The sequence below is a fragment of the Lygodium microphyllum genome, chromosome 30 (genome assembly GCF_053477565.2).
Source record: "Lygodium microphyllum isolate KBCC chromosome 30, Lygodium_microphyllum_v1.1.10, whole genome shotgun sequence".
Classification (NCBI taxonomy): domain Eukaryota; kingdom Viridiplantae; phylum Streptophyta; class Polypodiopsida; order Schizaeales; family Lygodiaceae; genus Lygodium; species Lygodium microphyllum.
The window spans coordinates 16,387,942-16,410,041 of record NC_141164.1 but is presented as its reverse complement, the minus strand read 5'-3'; positions in this window follow the sequence as shown (position 1 = coordinate 16,410,041).

Below are 22,100 nucleotides of genomic sequence, written 5' to 3'. Positions count from 1 at the left end.
ATTAGAGCATCAAGATTTGGTCCTTTTTCACCTTTTCCTTTTCCCAACCTAGCTTTCTTTTCAAATATGGAAACCCTAGTTACTCGGGTAGTAGCTACAATTACAACAAGGAGTGCTACAATTAGTGGAAGCTTTCTTGAAGACAAGCATGAACTATGGCTGGAGCTCTTAATATATTTGGAGATAAAATGGTTAATTTATCAGGTCTTCAATATTTTCTATGCAACTTTTAGGGGTTATAAGACAAATTTGGAGTCTCAAGAGTTAGAGGAGAAGCATTTGAGTTACTTTTTAATTCAAACATTCTCTCTCTCTCTTCCTATGCAAGCTGCCATGGCTGTTAAGAACAAGAACTCTTAGGATCTCTCTTCACTCTCACCTAGGACATCAACAACCTCCAACACATGATTCCTTGCATTCCCAACATTATATGGAATAGCAGATTAGTAAAGTTTGGACCTCAAGTGGAGCCTAGGAACTAGCCCACGATTTGTGGTTCAAAGTGCACTGAGCAGTCTATTCCTCTCTCTCTCTCTTCCTCTCAGCCAATACCACCACTCCTAGAGCTCCCCAAGGCATTAGGCAACTACTTCTTCCCTCTTGACCAAGTTCTTAATCTACCATCTCTAACATTTGAGCTCTTCAAGATCTCAAATCATTCCAAACCTCTTCAATCTTACCCCCCAAGAGCTTCTTTAACCATTATTGGCTACATTGATCCAGATTGAAGACGTGGAGGCCAAGTTGCAAAGGTTTGTCATGGGAAGCCATGAAAGCTCTACATAAAGCTTTCAAATCTTGAAGAGCAAGCACAAGATCAAGCATGGGAGCCTCCACCATTAGAGCAAGCACTTGGGGATTCACTATATGTATATTCTCTACACCACGTGCATTCAAGGCCTATTTATAAATATCCTTACGTGTGAATTTTCATTGAATAAAACTTAACCCTTTTCTATTCAATCTATAAATAACCCCTTTATATTACATTATTATATATCTAAAATATGTACAAAATTGGTATTTTAAAAATGCCTTATTTTAAACCATGTAATATGCACATTTATTCATGAGTAATCTCCCCGAGAGCAAGCATCAATTACTTGAATAGTATACCTATTGAAGGTGTTTGCTTTTCCATGCTAAATCAATGGAGGATTGAAGCCCCATTATTGGATCAAGCTTCATTTATCTACTCCAATGCAATAAAGCATAAGTCACCTTAGTCTAGAGTAGGCTAGGGTTAAGTATAAAAGGTAGAGATGTAACGTGAGGGAAATTTTTGGCCATTTTCAAACAATACATGTTTTGAGATTCCTTCCTCCCATCAACAAAGAGGGTGCATGCTCTTAGCCATCAATACGATGTCCCACCTTGACATGAGGTGAATATTTATGTTGCAACTTACATCCTTGATTCTCAGCCTTCCATGGCAATATTATTACAAGCTTAGCTACCTTGGTTATGACTATTTTACAAACATAGTGTATTTCCTGTATTTCTTTGCAAGAATGGTATATTTCATGAATTTCCAATTATTTGATTTGCTGTGAGAATTGGTTTATTACATCAAAGAACTAAAGAGGTATGCTAGTTAAATATTAATCTCTCATTTTAATCCAACTACTGAGCTAAGTGCTTTTATGGGAAAAGGTTGCATATTACTTTGTACTTAGAGTCCTCCTTTGAAGGCATGTTGTCCAATTGAATTAGTAGCTTGCTTGTTTTCCCTACTGCGTTAGAATTCCAATTACCAATGGAAACTCTACCCAATTGTTAATGCTAACAATGACACTTTCCTTGTCATCTGTGTACTAATCTAATTCCAAGAGAGTAATAAGCCATTGTAAAAAGGGTAAGTGGTAGCCAGTGAGTCACTAGACTGCATGGTTAATTCTTAAATTTACATGGGATCATGCTCAGCATGCTATGTATTTTGGTTACCGTGATGCTTAGGCTCCTCAGTCCTTGAGCATCTCATATAGTATAAAGTTGGGCTAGGTAGTGTTTTAGCTGTAGGAATTTAGGGACAGTCATAAAAAACTTATTGCAAAAATTTTTGTATTGATTTTGGGATGGAACCCTATATCTTCTCTCAAATAGGTGGTTTTCCCTTCTACTTGATTTAAAAATATCCTCGATTAGAGTTAGGATCTAAAAGATATGACTATTTTTGTGTGCACTAGGATCATTATGGATACAGTGCACACCGCCGCTCCATGACAACCACAAATATTCAATTATAGAATTCTCTATTGATGGGACCTAAAATGGACCGGCACTGGCTATGGCACTAGCTGGACCTCATGCATACGACAAACAAGCCCACCACACGGCCTTGCGGGCCAGGAGCGTCTAAAACTTACTTTGCACTAAATGCATATGACGATTTTGGGTTTGTATCCAATATGTAGTCCAACATTCACCTTCCCTTCTCCTCAGAGGGAGATCCCATAACATATAGGCATAATGCCTCATAATACACACATAGGAAAGTACCTCTCGGCTGATTGCCACGGCTCTACTGTGACTCTCCTACACCTCAGGGATTGGCCCCTCGATGCGTCGCTAACACATATAACATTCGCACAAACTCCACTCTTTCATAATTTAGCATTCCAGGAGATTTTGATTTGCCTCACAAAATTTTCCCCAACGGAAGCGCCCGTCTAACCTATGACTTAGGTTTCCTGTTCTCTTAGCATTGGTCAAACTTTATCAATCAATTGCAATGCATTCCAGGAGATACCACGTGACATGCTTGATGCAAGGTGTATGACAATTGTGCACAACCACTTTATGATTTAAAAAAAATAGCCATGTGAGGTGCAGAAAACAGCCCTTTCATGAATTTTAACTAAGTGTTACATGATGCGCTGCTTTATGAACTAGCATGGGAACTTCCATGCTACTAGTCACCTATATTTAATTATGGAACAGTCCCTAAATGATATGCAAAAAGAGGGAAATCAGAATTGGTATCTTTTTAGCAATTAGATCATCGCACAAACTTCATTCCCCCCCTCACCGTTTAGGTGTTGCTGCGTTGCATAGGTATAAATGGTTGTTTTGTGTCATTTTTATATGAAAAAAACAATGAACACGTACTATAACACAAAGGACAAGGCCAAATTGAGGCTTGACCTCATGCTTTAACCTCACCAAACATTCACGCACATAAATCTTATTTTTCCATTTTTTAAGCACGAAAACCCCAATTTTCTCTATTTTTTACTATTTTTCCTATTTATTATTCATGAAAAATAGGTATTTTTTGATTTATTTGTGTTGGCTTATTATTTTGACTGAAACTTATCATTTTCTCTGATTTTATTCCATTTTCACTCCTTTTTTCCAACTCAAAATTTTAAAAAACCACTAATTTCCATTAAAAATGACATTTTGCAGGTTTTAAAGAATTAATAACGGCTCTAAATCATTACAGGTTCTGCATTTTTGTAGTTACAGCCCTCAAACATGATATAAACAAGGTTCAAACAAAAGTTCATCGCATATGAACAACATTTGGACCATAAAACAATAAAAACAAGCAAATTTCTTCATAAAATTGGAGCATACCGCATGTCTTGCGTGTTGCGGGTTTTTTAATAATTATTCTAGGCAGCCCACAAACCGATCAACAACCATTTTTCATTGCTGAACCTCTTTCCTTAGCCTCCTCTTCATCTTGGAGCAATACGATCACAGTCGGACAAGCATTCTTCAGCCCCTCTTCTTCTTGATTTCTTGCACATGAATTGCCTCTATGCAGGAGAGAGAAGGAGGAGAGAGAAAGAATGAATTCTGATCTTCCTAATCAGGTAGCCAATTGACGCGTGGTCTAGAGCGATGGAGAGCTAAGATCAAGGGTAGAACAACCATGAGATCAGTTGGGGGGGTTGCTTGTAGGTGCTATAGCACCCCTCCTCCACAAATAGAAGAATGGTGCCCTCTCTGCAAACAGGCAGCGAAAAAAATGCCCCCCCCCCCCCCCCCCCATTCTCACGAGAATTTTGGGGGGGGGGCAACCTTTGGACTTTCTAAAGGCTATTCCCACTTGACTTTTTGGGCTTGGCCTCCCAGGCACTCCCTCTTCCTCGTCCGGTGTCCGATTCAGGATCCGAAAAATCCTGGGCGTCCGCTTGAAGTCCTCCACTGCCGGGCATCTCCCAAGGTCTTGTTTGTCATGCCAAAAAATTATGGAAATTCCCCGATCGCCGTCCAGTGGCTCTTTTAATCACTTTCCGAGCATTGCCGCTTAAAATCGTACTGATTGCCACCGCCGCCTTTGACGAAGTCTATTTTTTCCCTGATATTCTTAATTTTTGGCTATTTTTAAGCACTTCTCGTCATAAAAAATCATCTATCATTGGCGACCACGGGATAAGGCGACTCAGCCCGTCGAATCCCATGAAGAGATCTGCACATAAACAACAAAAAGGAGGATTAAGTTGATACAAAAAATACACAACACAACACATCACAGCTCATACCCTACCCCCTGACAAAACCAAGGCATGAAATCCACGAGGAGTAGGCCCAACATAATCTGATAGAAGGCCCGAAGCTAGTCACTAACCAACTGCTGCAACACAACCAAGCTAAAAAGAACTATCAAAGAGGTCGCCCTAAGTGGTGGTCTGAACTACCTACCTAACTAAGGACAACTCAACTAGGAGCTCCTCACAGGCAAGGACTCCTATAGCCTAATCAAGAAATATTTTCTTTTAGCACATTTCTTCTTTTAAGCTTTTATTTTTCCATACTCGAGCGTGTAAAAAGGAGGGAGCTGAGCGTAGTGACCCAAGGAGAACAGGGCATCGGCCTTAGGTCCTGTATCGGTACCCAAAAACCTACTAGGCCCTTGTGAGGTGACACTTAATCCTTTTCTAATGCTCACTTTTATTTTTGCTCCAACCTTATTTTATTTTCTTTGCTTTTCAGCTAGTTGCCATCACCTAGGAAGACAAGGCATCGGCCCCGGGTCTTGCTCGTCCCTAGGAACCTACCAGGCCTTCGCAATGCAATAGACACTACATTAGAAATTTTTCTATTTTTTTAATTTTTTGTTTTTATGGGGGTTAGCACCCCTTTTTACACAACTCCGTATATATATACTTTCTTTGAGATATTCAAGGTTTTTCTTCTTTTTATCATCATCATTTTAGTAGGCTTCTCTAACTACCTCACAACTAACAGGAACTCCTAGAACGGCCGCCTAGTAGGTCTACAGAATAGGGTTACTAGAACTCCCATCTAAAATAGGTATTTCAATGCTTGACAATGCCTTGCAAGAGGCAAGGACTACTCAGACCTCCCCAGACATACAGAGCCTAAACCTGGGACTTCATGCCTTGAGTGCTAGTCCCCAACAAACAAAAGAAAGTAACCCTCACCCACACATATATCATTAATTGCTTAAGGAAAAACTCGAAAAGGGGGACGAAACCACTTGGAATGGCCACAAGAAGCTCCTTTGCAACAAAGCCTCCCTCCAACGACTTCGTCAACCTGTATGGTGCAATCACTAAAACAACAAAGCATTAAACGTACCTGCACCAAACAGAGATAGGGCCCTCTTGGCCTAAAAAAACAGCACATTTCACTGCAAACTAACTGGCCCTCTTGGCCTAAAATGGATAGTTCATTCTAATCCATGCAATATATGATCTCCTTGGCATATACAACACATTCTATCAAACTAATCAGGATACCAAGGATAGCATAAAATAGGAGGACTAGCCTCATGCTACTCATGCGAGTCAGCTAAAAGCTTAATCTACGCTCTTTGTAGATCCACTAGCCCAAGCCTTTCTACTGATATCTCAATAATAATGGCCATCTCTTCTTGGGTACTATGAGTTGAATGAATGACATCATTAGGTTGATATATCTCATCCCCTTGGTCTCATTTAAACGGATCGCTTGTCCCAACTTTCCAGTAACTCTCCTATAGGGAGAATCATGAATTTATGATCATTCAACTCTTCTCTAATTGGACCATTATATATGTCAATGATATGATCCAAACTAGATAGAGCTTCAAGTCTAGACCCATCACATAGATGCATCTCAGGGTGACGGTCTCTATTGTCAAATGCCGCATTATAGCCTTTAGTCACATCCTCTTGGAAATCCATCAAAGCATGTCCACATGCAATTCCTGGCCCTTCATCTGACACACCATAAATATTTTTAGGGGTTTTGGACCTCCAAACCCATCTCATATTCCTTTTCATATTCTTAGATTGCCTCATCTACCCACATTGGTCCAATGGACTCACAGTGGATTTATCACCATTACCAGATGGCCTCACAGCCTTATGGCTTCTATTTAGTACAGGTGGACCTTGGGCATGCTGCATCTTCTTCATATGAGATGTCTTCCCTTTCCTTTGTCCACTCTAACAACTCCTTAGCCATAGGAACCATGCTTTTACGAAAAGCAATAGCATCTACTCGGAAGCATGATTCATCTATAAATTGGAAAGGTCTCTCAAGAGCCTTACTAGGAGCACAACTAGAACCACTCATAGAATGCTCATCTAAGCTTGTAGACCTAATGGTTCTATCAATTCCACCATCACAACTTCCTCTCATGGAAGTGTTGCAAGCCTTGATGGGACTTACTGGGCTTTGAATCTTTTTATCTCCAGGGGGTATATTATCCCTACTATTGCCATTTTTTGCTTGGAGATTTTGGCTACCAAGGTTCCTCTCATAGGCTGCCTTGGTATCAACAAGTGAGTAGTCTCCTTGTAGAAATAGTTGGAAGCTAGGATGCACTTGTACGTTGTGGGGAAAAGTCCAAAATTTTTCCCAACATCTCTGAATATGTCCCTCATAATCAATGGCAAGCATCTTTGCTTCCCTTAATGACTTAGGATTTTGCAATCCCACTTGGATTTGCATGTTAATCTCTAAGCCACTCAAAAAGAGCTCACATAGCACATCACCTGGCAATGCAATAGCTCTTCTTGGCCAAAGCCTCAAAATATCATCAAAAGCTCTAGCATATTCTTTAACAGAAGGATAGGACTCTTTCCTAATCTGCTTCAGCTGCCCTAAAACTTGGGTCATAGTTCTTCTCATATTCATCTAAAAATCGATCACTCAACTCCTCAAAGGATTTAATAGACTCCCTTGGGAGGCTCTAGTACCATTTAATCGATCACTCAACTCCTCAAAGGATTTAATAGACTCCCTTGGGAGGCTCAAGTACCATTTAATCGATCACTCAACTCCTCAAAGGATTTAATAGACTCCCTTGGGAGGCTCCAGTACCATTTTCTAGCCTCTCCCTTTAGGGTACTTGAGAATACGAGCATGTGATGAATATCATTGAACCCACTTGCAAGGTAAGTAGGGCCGTATTCTCGTAAATGCACCATCGGATCCTTATTAACCAGCCCATGAACATTGGGAGATCCCTATAAGGAAGAGGGCATTTAGTCCTTTCCTTCGGGATCAACACTAGGCCATTAAAATCCTCATAATCATGGCCTAACCCTAGTGTCTTAGGGTCTCCAACCTCTTCCATTTCCACCTTTACTGGTGCAGGGAGGTTAATATTATCCTTAATGTCCCTTTCTGCCAACTCATAAAGTGGTGTAGGGAGACCTATAGCTCTTAGCATGTCATTCTGATCCTTTCTTAGAGCATCTTCGATATCTTGCCCCTTCCTAGGCAGTTCCGTAATGACTATATCTAGGAGCTTCTGCCCCTCATCAAAAGAAAATTTATCCTAGCACTTGGGACCTAGGGACCGTGTCTTTTAAGCAACGGTTTTTCCTTTACATCTAGGGTTTCTAACATCCTTGTGATACTTAAAATTTTGGCACGATGCCCCACCACATGGGATGTTTCAGCCATAACTGCACTCCACTATGTGTCGAGTTTTTTCCATGGCACTACGGCTTTAGCATAATCACTTATTGATGCCATGACTGCCATAGCTTCCAACATACGTATTCCATGCCCTCTAGCTTGATGGATGGTTATACATGATTTCTCTTGGGTAGAGACCCACACTAGGGCAAACCTCGGCCCGTGCCATCGCATTAGAGGATGGGGTAGCCACTAACTGGTTACTCTTCTCATCACCTAAATTATCTTCTCTACAGGACTCATGATCTATATAACTAACTAAGTCCATTAGTAAGTTTTGTATAGGGAAAGCCAAGATTTTCCATCCTTGAACAAACCCCATTCTATGGTTAGCTTAGCATACCCCTAATGGAAATTATAAACTTAGGTCCCTTTACAACCTAGATTCGGAGACCCACACTTATAGACAGCTCCCGACAGACGCATCACTGATGGGACCTAAAATGGGCCGGCACTGGCTATGGGACTAGCCGGACCTCATGCATACGATAGACAACCCCACCACACGGCCTCACGGGCCAGGAGTGTCTAAAACTCACTTTGCACTAAATGCTTATGACGATTTTGCATTTGTATCCAATATGTAGTCCAACGTTCACCTTCCCTTCTCCTCAGAGGAGATCCCATAACATATAGGCATAATGCCTTGTAATACACACATAGGGAAGCACCTCTCGAGCGACTGATTGCCGCGGCTTCACTACGACTCTCCTACACCTTAGGGATTGGCCCCTCAATGCATCGCTAACACATATACCATTCGCACAAACTCCACTCTTTCATAATTCAGCGTTCCAGGAGATTTTGATTTGCCTCACAAAACTTTCCCCAACGGAAGCGTTCGTCTAACCTATGACTTAGGTTTCCTATCCTCTCAGCGTTTTGGTCCAAGCTTATCAATCAATTGCAATGCATTCTAGGAGATACCACATGACATGCTTGATGCAAGGTATATGACAATTGTGCACAACCATTTTATGATTTTAAAAAAATAGCGATGTGAGGTGCGAAATTTTACCTTTTCATGAATTTTAACTAAGTGTTACGTGCTGTGCTGCTTTAGGGACTAGTAGCGGAACTTCCGTGCTACTAATCGCCTATATTTAATTATGGAACGGTCCCTAAATTCTATGCAAAAAGAGAGAAATTAGAATTGGTATCTTTTTTGCAATTAGATCGTTGCACAAACTTCATTCCCCTCCTCATCGTTTGGGTGTTGCTGCGTTGCATAGGTATAAATGGTTGTTTTGTGTCATTTTTGTATGAGAAAAACAATGAACACGTACTATAACACAAAGGACAAGGCCAAACTGAGGCTTGAACTCATGCATTAACCTCGCCAAACATTCACGCATATAAATCTTATTTTTTCATATTTTTTGAGCGCGAAAAACCAATTTTTCCTATTTTTTGCTATTTTTTCTATTTTTTATTAATAGAAAATATATATTTTTTGATTTATTTGTATTTCCTTATTATTTTGACTAAAACTTAATATTTTCTCTAGTTTTATCCCATTTCCACTCCTTTTTTCCAACTCAAAATTGAAAAAAAACCACTAATTTCCATTAAAAAGGGAGTTTGTCCTTGGAGTGAAGAGCATAAGGAGTGAAGCTTTATGGTGAAGGTCAAGGATTTGAGCTTCTTCTTTGACATTGATGCTTGTTGCCCACACATTGATAAATATACTATTTTCATTATCGAGATCTAGATATGAGTTAACCAGATGCTTGAGCCACATTGAGGCTCGATTTGGGACTTCAATAGCCCATTTGGTAGTAATTTAGTATACATTTGTGATGGATGCAAGCACAAGGGTAGGTTTCTTTTCAAAAGCAATGGGTTTAAGCAAGGGGTATACTTGGATCCAGTACAAGGCTTCCTTAAGCTTAGGATTTGCTTATTTTGAAGCAAGAGGCCTACTTGTGTCTATAATAACAAAGAGATAGAAAGAGAGAGAGAGACTAAATGATTTGTCAACATATAATGTCAATGTGTTGTGCTACTGAGATTAGGATGGTCTAAGAGACTATTACAAGGTATCTATTTTCACAAAAACCTTTCTCTAAGGTTTAAAAATTAGTTAGCAGTGACTAGTTTACATTGAGAGATTCTCACATTACTCTCAACTTTGAATTGAATATATATTTTGATGAATTTTTCATCTTGAAGGATTTTCCATGCTAGTATATGCTCACTTTATAAAGATTATGTGGGCTGAAATTCATTGTACATGCAATTTGTATGTAGTGTGACTATTTAATGCTTAGAAGATATCCAAAATCCTTAGGATAGCTTGCAAAAAACTCATATGCCTTTGGGAGTGGTAAAATATAATTTTTACATTCCTTGCTTTGTGAGATCATTTATAATCCACTAGTCTATTTTCAGCTTATAGTTGGATGTTCATTATTATTTTTGGTATGCTATCATAAGATCCGAGATACACGCTCAACTTTACTATATACTTAAAATATATATGGCAAATATTATGTTGGCACAGAGGGAGATTAGATGAGAGAAAAGAAAGATGGAGAGAGAGAGAGAGAGAGGGGTAGAGAAATTGGCAAAACACTAGGGAGGACTGGAAGATGGGCTAGTCCCCCCCCCCCCCCCCCCCCCCCCCCTTGTGAGTTATATTATTGACAAGGAGCAAGCTCCTCTGTTACACATAAGCTAGTTCTTACTTGTAGATCTTGGAAACAAGATCATGGTTCCTTGCACGGTATATAACTAGCTAACACTTGCACAACTTGGAAGTTAGCACCTTTTGATCCTTCTTGAGTCTCCTTCTCTCCCACAAAATATGTGTAGGGCTCTCCTCTTGGTGCTTGATTTCAGCAGAGCTTCTGTAGCACTTGCACCTTCTCTTCTCCTCTTGGAACTTGATTTCAGCAGAGCTTCCACAACACTTGATTTCAACAGAGCTTACACATCACTTGCACCTTCTCTTCTCCTCTTGGATGCATGCAAAGTGATGCTTCCTTTTACCTCCCCCACACCTAAGGAGAGCCTCCTCTTTTATAGGCTTTCAAGAGCTTCTCTTCTTGGAGAGAGACTTGAGTTGATCTTCATGTAAGATGTGGTTGTTTTAGGACCTACTCTGGAGCACTAATTTTGAGATATCTCTCTATGCATTTGTCCGGATGAAAAAACGTCCAACACAAAAGTTATATATCTCACATTTTTCGATAACCCACGTGACCCATTTTTAGAGATCGTCTTTCTATCGTGAGATATTTTAAAAATGGATTCACCATGTCTTTTTTAAAAATAATAGCTTCTTACACTCTTAACTTGTGGTCCATGCAACCACCTTAAGGAGAGTTCATTAAATTGCATTGGGCCTCAACCTTAAAATTGACTTCCACACAAAAGCTTGTGTCTTTTTGGACCTTAGAAAGAGAAAATCACTTCTCTCCTCACTTCTAGAGGATCGAGTCTCTTGTCTTTCTTAGTGAGAGAATTACCTCTCTTGTCTTTCATAATGAAAGAAAAGACCTTAAACCTTGACTTGTAAGAGAAAGGATGACCCCAGATGAATGCAATGCTCATTACACACAAGTAAACATTCCCAAGTGTCCCTAGATGCACACATAAATACATATACACAATGCTAATGCACTTCCTCTTCTTAGAACTTAATCCATCTTCATTTATGTGTAACTCCTTGGCTCTTGTGTACACCCTTACACTTGGCAAACACTTCTTTCTCCCTACATAAATTGTACTGCTTGTACATTATATCCTCATCATAGTGCTCTAATCACCCCATTAAGTGATGCACTAGAAATTTTGGTCTCTAAATGGTCTCATGGCCATGCTAGATCATCATCAACACTTAAAGAAAAGTGAGTCATTAATTGATTAACATGAATTTATTAAATAGAGAATGCATAATAAGCAATCAATTTAGTGACATATGCAGATATACTTTTGTCATTATGGATTCTTCATTGATTTTAGAAAATAAATTATTTAATATTGAAAAGCTTAATGGTATAAACTTTTCATATTGAAAAGAGTACATATACAATGTATTGGTCTAGAAGAAGCATGTGAGGCTAATCAAATGTAGTGGAATTAAGCATGAAGACATTGATCTAGCTGTATGGGAGGAATTGGATAAGCTAGCATGTTCTACTATTATGTTGACACTCTCAAAGTAAGTGCATGAAGACATCGATGTAGGTGTATGGGTGGAATTAAGCATGAAGACATCGATGTAGATGTATGGGAGGAATTGGATAAGCTGGCATGTTCTACTATTATGTTGACACTCTCAAAGCAAGTGCATATGATGCATGAAAAAATCTTGGTGACCTTTATGAAAAGAAAGTGCAACTTCACAAGTTTAGTGGTTCTCTACTTATGATGCTAGAAAGAGAGGATGTATCCATATTGGAAACACTTATGTATGCAACTTTGTGGACATTGGGAATATATTTGTAATTACAAAATGGTTCGTTTTTAATTATGTAGAATATATAATATATTTTAAACTTAAGAAAGAGTTTGGTTAGTACATGATAGCTTGATTATTGTGGCTATAGAGTGATCTTTGGTAATCATGTGTGAAAGATTTGTAAGAAATCTCTTGTTGTGGCCAAAGAGTTGAAATATGGTACATTGTATCTTTTGCATGTTTCTAGTGTTAAAGACCATGTTGTAGCTATCATTGAATGGTCATTTGTCTCTTTATGGCATTACCTTTTGGGCATATATTAGTCACTAGAATGAAAGCTTTCTGCCATTTGAATTATCTTTCACGTCTAATTTTTCTTTATCTTGGTTTTTGTGAGCATTGTTTATTTGAAAAGAAAATGCAATTTTGGGACTCTTTACTATTATTATAACAATTCATTCTCTCATTATTTTGCAGATAATGATAGGTGCTTTTAGTGCCGCTGGGGATAGTGCCATCTTTAATATTGATAAGTTGGATAGTAAGAACTTTACCTATTAGAAAACCCATATATGGTAGTCCATACCAATCATGCTCTTATAGTTAAAGGTAAGAATGATACTACAAGCAGTTATGACTATTGTGATAGAGACCCATAGAAAAATAGGTCTAAGTCTAGACCTTGTGTGCAGGGCCACACTAAATCTCATAGTTCTAAGTCTTATCTTACTTATTACTATTGCAGGAAATAGGAACATATACAATCATAGTGCCATAAGATGCACTAGGATAGGCATTAGAAGGGCGAAGGAAAAGTGTAGGAGAATGCTAAGATATTTAATGATCAATTTGTTACTAAGTCCACTATCAAGATAGAGGAGAATAATGCATTGGAGTATAATTCAAATGAGTGCATTTTGATTGCTTCTTCACTCAATGCCATGTAGCTAAGTCTTCATTCTCTTCGCATTGTTTGCTTGATTCAAGGGCTTCCTTTTTTGTGACCTCACATCATAGTTCATTCTATACTTACTGTACCATTTTTAATTCACTATGCCTAGAAGATGATCATGTATACGATATTGTTAGCATCCATGATGTACATTTATCGTTAGTATTTCCTTTATTCTCCATGGTGTACATCATGTATAGGCTTTGACTAAAAGCCTTTTCTTTGCTAGATAGTTGGATAATGATGGGTTTCGTGTTTATTTTGGTGATTTCATATAGAAAAATCACTCATGGCAACTCATTCTCTTGATAGAGGTGCCAAGATTGGTAGTCTTTATCCTTTGCTAGTTTGTGGATTAACTGATCATGTATTGGCCATTGTTGATCTCCCTTATGTATCTCTGTGGCATTATTGCCTTTGGTACATGTCATTCAAAGGAATGAAAGTCTTGACTCATTTGTAATATCTCTTGCTAGGCTTGGACTATTGATGTTTTGATTCTTATGATCATTTTTTATATGTCAGACAGATATATAACACTCATAAGAAGTCTAGCTCTACATGCATAGGTGAGCCCTTGTCTCTTGTTCATTTGGATGTCTATGGTCCTATGCCTTGTCAGTCTTTGAGTGCTACTAAGTACTTTTGTCATGTTTAATGATGACTTTTCACATAAAGTTTGGGCGTGTCCTATAAAGCAAAAGTAAGAGGTTTTACCCACTTTTTAGCACTCTATTACTTTGGTTGAGAATGAGTCTTCCTAAGATCTAATAATGGACATGAGTATGTCTCACATGCTTTTGAGCAATTTTTTGATGATTAAACTATTAAGCATCATTTGACCACCCTTTATATCCACCCCAAAATGGTGTTCTAGAGTGCATGAATATGACCATTCAAGAGAGGGTCCATATAACACTATATTTGGAAATTTCCATGCACTTTGGAAACCCCCAATACCTTTATTATTTGACCATATGGTTAAATATTGTTGTCTTACTTAAAGGTGGAGTCTACCCTAAATACTATATAAGCTATCTTTGTGAATCTAACTTTAAAATATGGATCAAGATTTAGCCACATGGTCAAATATTTATCACTTATTTGAAATTGGGACTTGGAAAATTTTCAAATTCTCTAATATGATGTTATAGTATGCTTAGTCATGTGGGATTACATCATACATTCTAGGCTGAGACAATTACTATTATAGTATGCTTAGTCATGTGGGATTACGTCATACATTCTAGGCCGAGGCAATTACTATTATAGTTCCCTTGATGAATAGGTCCCCATGCACTAATCTTAGTGATAGACTTGTTAAGAAGGTATAATCATATTAATCTCGTTCATATACACACTTGCGAGTCTTTGGATATGAGGCATTCTTCCATATTCCTAAGCACAAATGCAACAAGTTAGATCCCAAGTTTGTCAAATGCATTTTTCTTGGATATGGTGATGCAAGTGAGATGGACTATCATCTTTGAGATCCACATGCTAGAAAAGTTATCCTAGCCATGATATTTTGTTTCATGAGTAAAAGATGCATAAGTAACTAAAGTAGGTGATTGAGTTGTATAAGGTAATCTTTTAGGAGGAGTCTTACCTAATGGACCATGCGCATTTACATGTGTGGATGTATCAGGTGTAAGAGCATCCTAAGACATCATATAGGGCCTGATTGGTTGCAAAGGGTTTGAAACAAAGGGAGTTGAATTTGATGAGATCTTCTCTCATGTGATCAAGATGATTGCCCTTTTCTTGGTTTGACCTAGGTTGCATAGTTGAATCTAGAATTTTATTAGATGGATATTAAGATTGCTTTTCTATATGGAAATCTACATGATGGGAACACCTAGTGTAAAAGCTAAGAAAGAGTCGTTTTAACCTTACATGAGTAAATCAAGAATGCTATCATAAGTTTGATATCTTCATGCATTCATTGTCCTATACCTAACACTTGTAGTACTATAGATATATGCCTTTACACAAAGGTCTATAATGGCAGCCTTATTATTTTGATATTATATCTTAATAATATACTAATTACTAGGAGTTCTCATAATGAGCTAGATTCTTTGAAAACTTAGCTCAAAAGGAGCTTTGAGATGAAGGACATTGGGCATGCTTCTCACATACTTGCCATGCACATAATGTGCAATTACTCTAAGATAGTTTTCTACTTATCGTAGAAGGAGTTCATCCAAAGGATACTTGAGTAGTCCCATATGGAGGGTCATAAGCCCACTATTACCCCTTTACCTTTTCATGTGAAGTTGGGTTAGATAGATTGTGCATAGTCAGATTAGAAGATATGGCTAAGATTACAATTTGAAAAAAATTCGTAAGTTTAGTAAAGTAAAAGGGGTCATTTTAAGCTCTTATAACATGTAAAAAAAATGGTATTTTAAAATATCCTTTGAATAAACATTATATAGATGATTCTTGAAGATCTAGCATAGCATTTATAGTGGCATTTGTGGCTTGTTATATGGTGATACCTGACATGTGACATTGAAACATTGTGAAGGATATCATGAGATATCTTAAGGGCATTGTAGACTCATGCCTTTACTATTACAGCTAGGATACTGGAGTTGTGGGTTAGATTGACTCAGATTATGTAGGACATACAAATAGTAGGAAGTCTGCCTCTGGCTAAGTCTTCACCTTTATTGGAGATGGTGTTTCTTGGATGTCTAGGGTACAAAAATGCACTACCTTTTCTACTACCAAGGCTAAGCATATTGCAACCATTGAGGCTAATTGTCATGTTTATTCTTATTTTTTATTGTAGATTAATAAAGGGAATGGAGGTCACACATTATGATTGTTGGAGTCCCACATATTATCCTTGCTCTCTTGAGTTCAAACCTCCATAGCTATAGCTCTTTTGCTTTTGGTTATGCTCTTTTTACTCTTACTCCTACTCACTCTTTCAATAAGCAATCCATTGAAATGGTTGAGATTTGTAGAGTGTTGTTTCAAGAGGATGGATAGCTAACACATGAGCAGATTGTATTATTTATTCTATATGATCTATTCTACATGATGTAGGGCTTGGATAGCCTAAGAGTGTTGAGATGAGAGTATCACAAGATGGTGAACAAAATTATGTCTTACACGATACATATGCGGAACTACCAAATTCTTCTATTGAGCCATTTTTGCACATGCATATGAGAGTTTTTTGACCACCAAATAGATATATTCCATCTCTAGACTATGTCATGTCACATATTGTGATGAGCCTTCTTATTATGCAGAAGCTATGACTAGGGAAACCAGTCATAAGTGGAAGAGAACTATGAAGTCAAAGATGGATTTAGAATGCTACTTTGGAGATAGTTCCTTTTCCTAGGGGTAACATATATTTCCATGAAAAGTGGGTCTACAAGTTGGAGGTATCTCCATCTAATACTTTACCTAAATATAAGGCAAGATTTGTGCCCAAAGGATTCAATCAAGAGAAGGGGTTAAATTTAATGAGATATTCTCACGAGTAGTCAAGATGGCTATCCTTTGTATAGTTCTTGCTTTGGTTGCTAGATTAAAATATGGATGTGGTTCAGATAGATATAAAGACCGCTTTCTTGCATGGGGATTTACATGAGGATATATACATGCAATAGCTTTTTGTGGAAGGCAAGAAGTAGTTGGTATATAAGCTACATAAGGGCTTATATGATTTGAAATAGGCTCCCAAGGAATGGTATCATAACTTCAATGTCTTTATGGGGTCGTAAGGCTACACTAGAAGTAAGATTGATTACTAGTTATACACAAGGAAGGCTAGGGATGATAGCCTTATAATCTTGATTCTATATGTGGATATATGATGATCATAGAAAAGTCCATTATGGATGTGGATGCTTTAAAGAAAAGATTCTATGAGACATTTGACATGAAGGAGTTGCAAAATTTTGGTCATATTCTTACTATGCACATTATGTGAGATCAAGATAAAATATACTCTATTTATCTCAAAAGGAATACATTGAGAAATTATTGGAGTATTTTAATATGGAGATGAGAAAGGCTATCAATATTGCATTTCCTCCATATTTGAAATTTAGCCAAAAGGACAAATCCCCAAGTTAGATGAGAAGAAGGAAAAAATGACCAAGGTTCATTATGTATGCTCTAAAAGGGGGGTAAAACTCCAAGACACTTGCTTAGAACTCTTTCAGATCACTCCTTTCTCTCCCTATTCAAAGTGTTGTAGTTGATAGCTAGATGTATGCCATGGTTACTACATATCTAGATATTGCCTATGCAATGGGAGTTGTTAGTAGGTGTATGAAAAACTTGGCAAGAAGCATTAGGAGGAAGTAAAGAGTATCATGAGATACTTGAATGATATTTGTTCTATATGCATTTACTTTGGAATAAAATATGCATTTGTCCTTGAAAATGTAGATAATGTTAATTTTGTAGGGAATATGGACTCTAGGAGTCCCACTATAAGTTTTGTCTTCACTTTCACAAGTGGTGCAATCTCTTGGGTCTCTAAATTGCAACTATGTATAGATTTATCTACCACTAACACAGTGTATATGGTAGACATTGAGGCTTGGAAGGAAGCTATATAGCTTACTCGTCGTCGTGTGGAAGTGTGATAAAGCATAAATCACCTTAGTCTAGAGTAGGCTAGGGTTAAGTATAAAAGGTGGATATGTAACTTGTGAGGGATCTCTTTTTGCCATTTTCAAACAATACATGTTTTGAGGCTCCTTCCTCCCACCAACTAAGAGGGTGCATGCTCTTAGCTACCAAGATATGGGGTGCATACCATATCCCACCTTGACATGGGTTGAATATTCATGTTGCAGCTCACATCTTTGATTCTCATCCTTCCATGGCAATATCATTTCAAGCTTAGCTACCTTGGCTATGGCTACTTTACAAACATGGTGTACTTCTTATATTTCTTTGTAATAATGATATATTTCATGAATTTTTAATTATTTGATTTGCTGTGAGAATTGTTTTATTACATTGGTATCAGAGCATGGACTTTGATCCATAGAAAGAGCCATTTTCTTGAAGAATTTAGTCACAGGGACAAGAACTAGCCTTAATTGGAGCACCAAGATTTGGTCACAGGGTTTGGTGCAGTTCAAACCGTGACTAATCAGAGATCTCTGCAACAAGCCGGGACTAAAGTTCTTGAGAAAGAGGGAGGTTCTTGGTCAAAATAGCAAGACGTGGTCAAATGGAGGCCCATTTTGAAGGTTTTTGACCCTAACTGGAGTCTAAGTGGGGTTACAAGGGTTAAACTGAGATTACTTTTTGGGTCAAATGGAGGCCCATTTTGAAGGTTTTTGACCCTAACTGGAGTCTAAGTGGGGTTACAAGGGTTAAACTAAGTGGGGTTACAAGGGTTAAACTGAGATTACTTTTTGGGAACTAGTTTCTCTCTCTTCTTCCTCTCAAGCTTCTCTCCAAGAATCCATGGATTCAACTGCTACAATCTTTTCCAATGGCCATTTCCCACTTAGGAGACATCAGAGATTGATTCATTGTGCCATGAGCTTCAGGTAGAGTAGCATATCATTTAAACTTGATGAGCTTGATCAATCAAGACAGTAGGAGCAGTTTGCGCCAATTGCGCTGATTTCTAGCCTCCCCTCCTACATGAAAATCTCAGCCAATGAAGCTTGGCTATGACTTAAGCAAGCTTTAATAAGGTTCCTTTAGGTCTTTAGCAAGCATACATGGTTTCTTCACACTCCTTGATCATCCTTGATCATTCTTGAGCTTTCAAACCCCTAGCTGTGGGTGGCAGATTCATGACAGTAGTGAGTTTTTTCTTAAATTTATTCAAAAGATCAAAGGGATTTTGGTCTATCAAGCATCCTTGAGCTTCTTCAGCATTCATTGAACCGACATTGAAGACTTATTGCAAGATTAGAGTACTTCTTCTCTTGAAATGAGTCAAAACAGGGTAGCCACTTAAATTTTCAGAATTCTTAGACTTTGAAGGATGGTAACATGGGGCTTTTGGTTCTTGATGCATCTTAAAGATTGTATGCACAAGATTATATCAAGAATTCATGGTCTTGCATCAATATTGGAAGAATAGGGCTTCGTCTTGTCATTGCAAGTGTATGGACAACATATGCCAGCTTCAAAGCTTCAATAGAAGAGTTCTGTATTAGGGATTGAAGTCTTCTACCTTTGTGGATGCTCATCATTGATTTCTTTCCAAAATTCTAGCCACATTTGGGCTACAAGGATCACTTATATCAAAATTTTGGATATTGGAGCTCTCTTGAAGATAAATTGGAATCTATGAGTTACAATTTCATCATGGGAATTGCAATTTGAATGTATCCTTGGCCACATCAAGCAAGAGTTCAAGAATTTCAATTCTCATATGGGTATTGGAGCTTCCACAATCATCCACTTCAACAATACAAGAGGTAATTCTTAATTTTTTTCTTAATCCCTTTAAAATCTAATTGCTTAATCCATCCATTTGTTGAAAAGGGATAACTAAAAGTAATCTCATGTAAAAATTACCATTTGAATTCTTTTCATTTTACCCGATAAAAATCAGTTTAGCTAATTGTTGTTAATCCCTTCCATTTGTTGGAAAATTTGTGTAATCCTAACCTTGAATGGTTTGTTGTCATAGAATGCAATATGGCTGAAAATAAGAATCAATCGGTAAAGTGGAATAGAATTGTAAAGCAATGAGTCACTGGTGTAGGTATTCTTTACCCATATCCATTTCAATTCAATCCTATTCCATTTTGTTCTTGCATATCATGAAATGGCAAGATCTTGATTCAGCCATGCATATCATACTTTGATTTATAGAATACTAGATCTAACATGTATATTCTGACTGAGAAAAATGGTCGAAGCCGGATGAGATAGCAAGACAAAAGAGACGTGACCCTCCCTTGCTATTTAAGACTACATAGGGGTGCACAACCTAGCTCGGAAGGAAATTTGCACACCTTTCGGAGTTTCAGAGCCCATTTAGGTGCCCATCCTACCGTTTTATCCCTTACCACAAGTGGTGGACCATGGAAGACCACTTGGGAAAGAGTGGATGAAGATTTGAAGACTAGAGGTATCGAACAGGGCAGTTTGTGACATCCTTGGGTAGATTTACAGGTCTTTCCACACAGGTACCTATCAATTTTGCAGGTGTTTATTGGATACTCACAGGTGTCTTACATCATATCACAGGTTTATTAATTACTTTGAAGGTCTACAAGTACTACAGGATTCATTTTAGGGTCAAGCAGGGTTCCTACAAGGTGTTAGTAGGTTGCAAGAATTCTCTGGACAGGTACATAGTTCCTATTACAGAAAATTCCATCGTGACTTGATTTGGGATCTTGATAGTTTGATTCAAAGAGGGGATGCTAAGCTTTCATTTGAATCAAAAATTTTAGTAATCGAACATCAGGATCAAAAGTTATGGCCAATTTATTGACAAGGGGCCTAGTGGACTACACTTAGACATGCTATCTTGGATGCAATGTTTGAGTTCATTCTACCCATATACCCTATTGCAATCTGAGATATTACTAAATCTCGAATATCCCTGATATATAACCTTCGTTTGTGTCAATAAACCATTGAAATTGGTGAAATACTAAGTAGTTTATTGACAGTTTTCTTATCCACTGTCATTTTGACAACACCTATCCTTAATGGCCAAACACAAGAGAAAAGATCAAGTCATGGAGACCATTAAAGAAGATATTAGAGAATACATCAATGATCAAAAAAATACTAATGAAGCCCTCAATCATGACCAACAAGATGATGATGTAAGCGTTGGTAATGCCCATAGTGCATGGTTGGGTAATGATGGAAATCCTTTGTCTCACGAACTTTTTGAAGAGCACATGTTTTCAAGAGAGATGTGTGTTAAACATTGGGATACATGATCAATATGAGAAACTTTCTAGATCCTTGGAGAAGATTGAGAATACATTCAACAAAGTGGATGAAGGACTTTAGCAGCTGGTCAAGTTCATGAAGAGTGGATTTAAGGATGTAGTAGCAGCTATCAAGGATTTGAAGACTCAACCCACATCTTCTACACCAAATGAATCCACTAATTAGATTGAAAATACTTCAGTTCAGCCATCCAATATGAAAGGAAAGGGAATTGATTAGCCTATTATGTCAACCTTTGAGAAAGGAGAGCCATCTACAATGAGGAGTACTCATTACTAGCCACCAATATCATCAAAGCACCATGCCCGTCCTCAATTCAAGCCAAGACGTGAAGCTACTTATAAAGAAGAGGAGGATATAAGAAGAGAGAAGAATGAGAAGTTTCATGGACGTGACCCCCTTTTACAAATCTTTTCTCTCTCAATCTGCCATCAAGCAAAAATAATTGGAGTTTCATGATAAGAGTGGAAGATATGATGAAAGAATGTCATTTCATGATATCATCAACAAAGATAAGTCATTCTATGGTCAGCCCACTAATGGACATCATCATTCTTTTAGATTGAGACAACCGAATCATGGTGATAATAATCCTAGGCCAAATTCCTTTGGAAGAGATTCAATGAATAGAGATTTTTTGAGACATCATCTTTTGGGCAGCATTCCAACAATTTTTAGTCAACTTATAATGAAAGGGAGTACAAAGAAAATATTACCATTTTCAACTTCAAGGGGCATAATGCATCTCCAACAGAGTGGGAAGAATGGGTAAATAAATTGGAGATGTACTTCACACTTTTTCCTCACCATGATGAAGCCAAGATCTATTTTGCAGCACTCCATCTTGAAGGCTATGCACATACATGGTGGAGATATATGCAAAGAGTTGGTCACAATTTTGCTTCTTGGGAGGATTTTAAGAAGGCA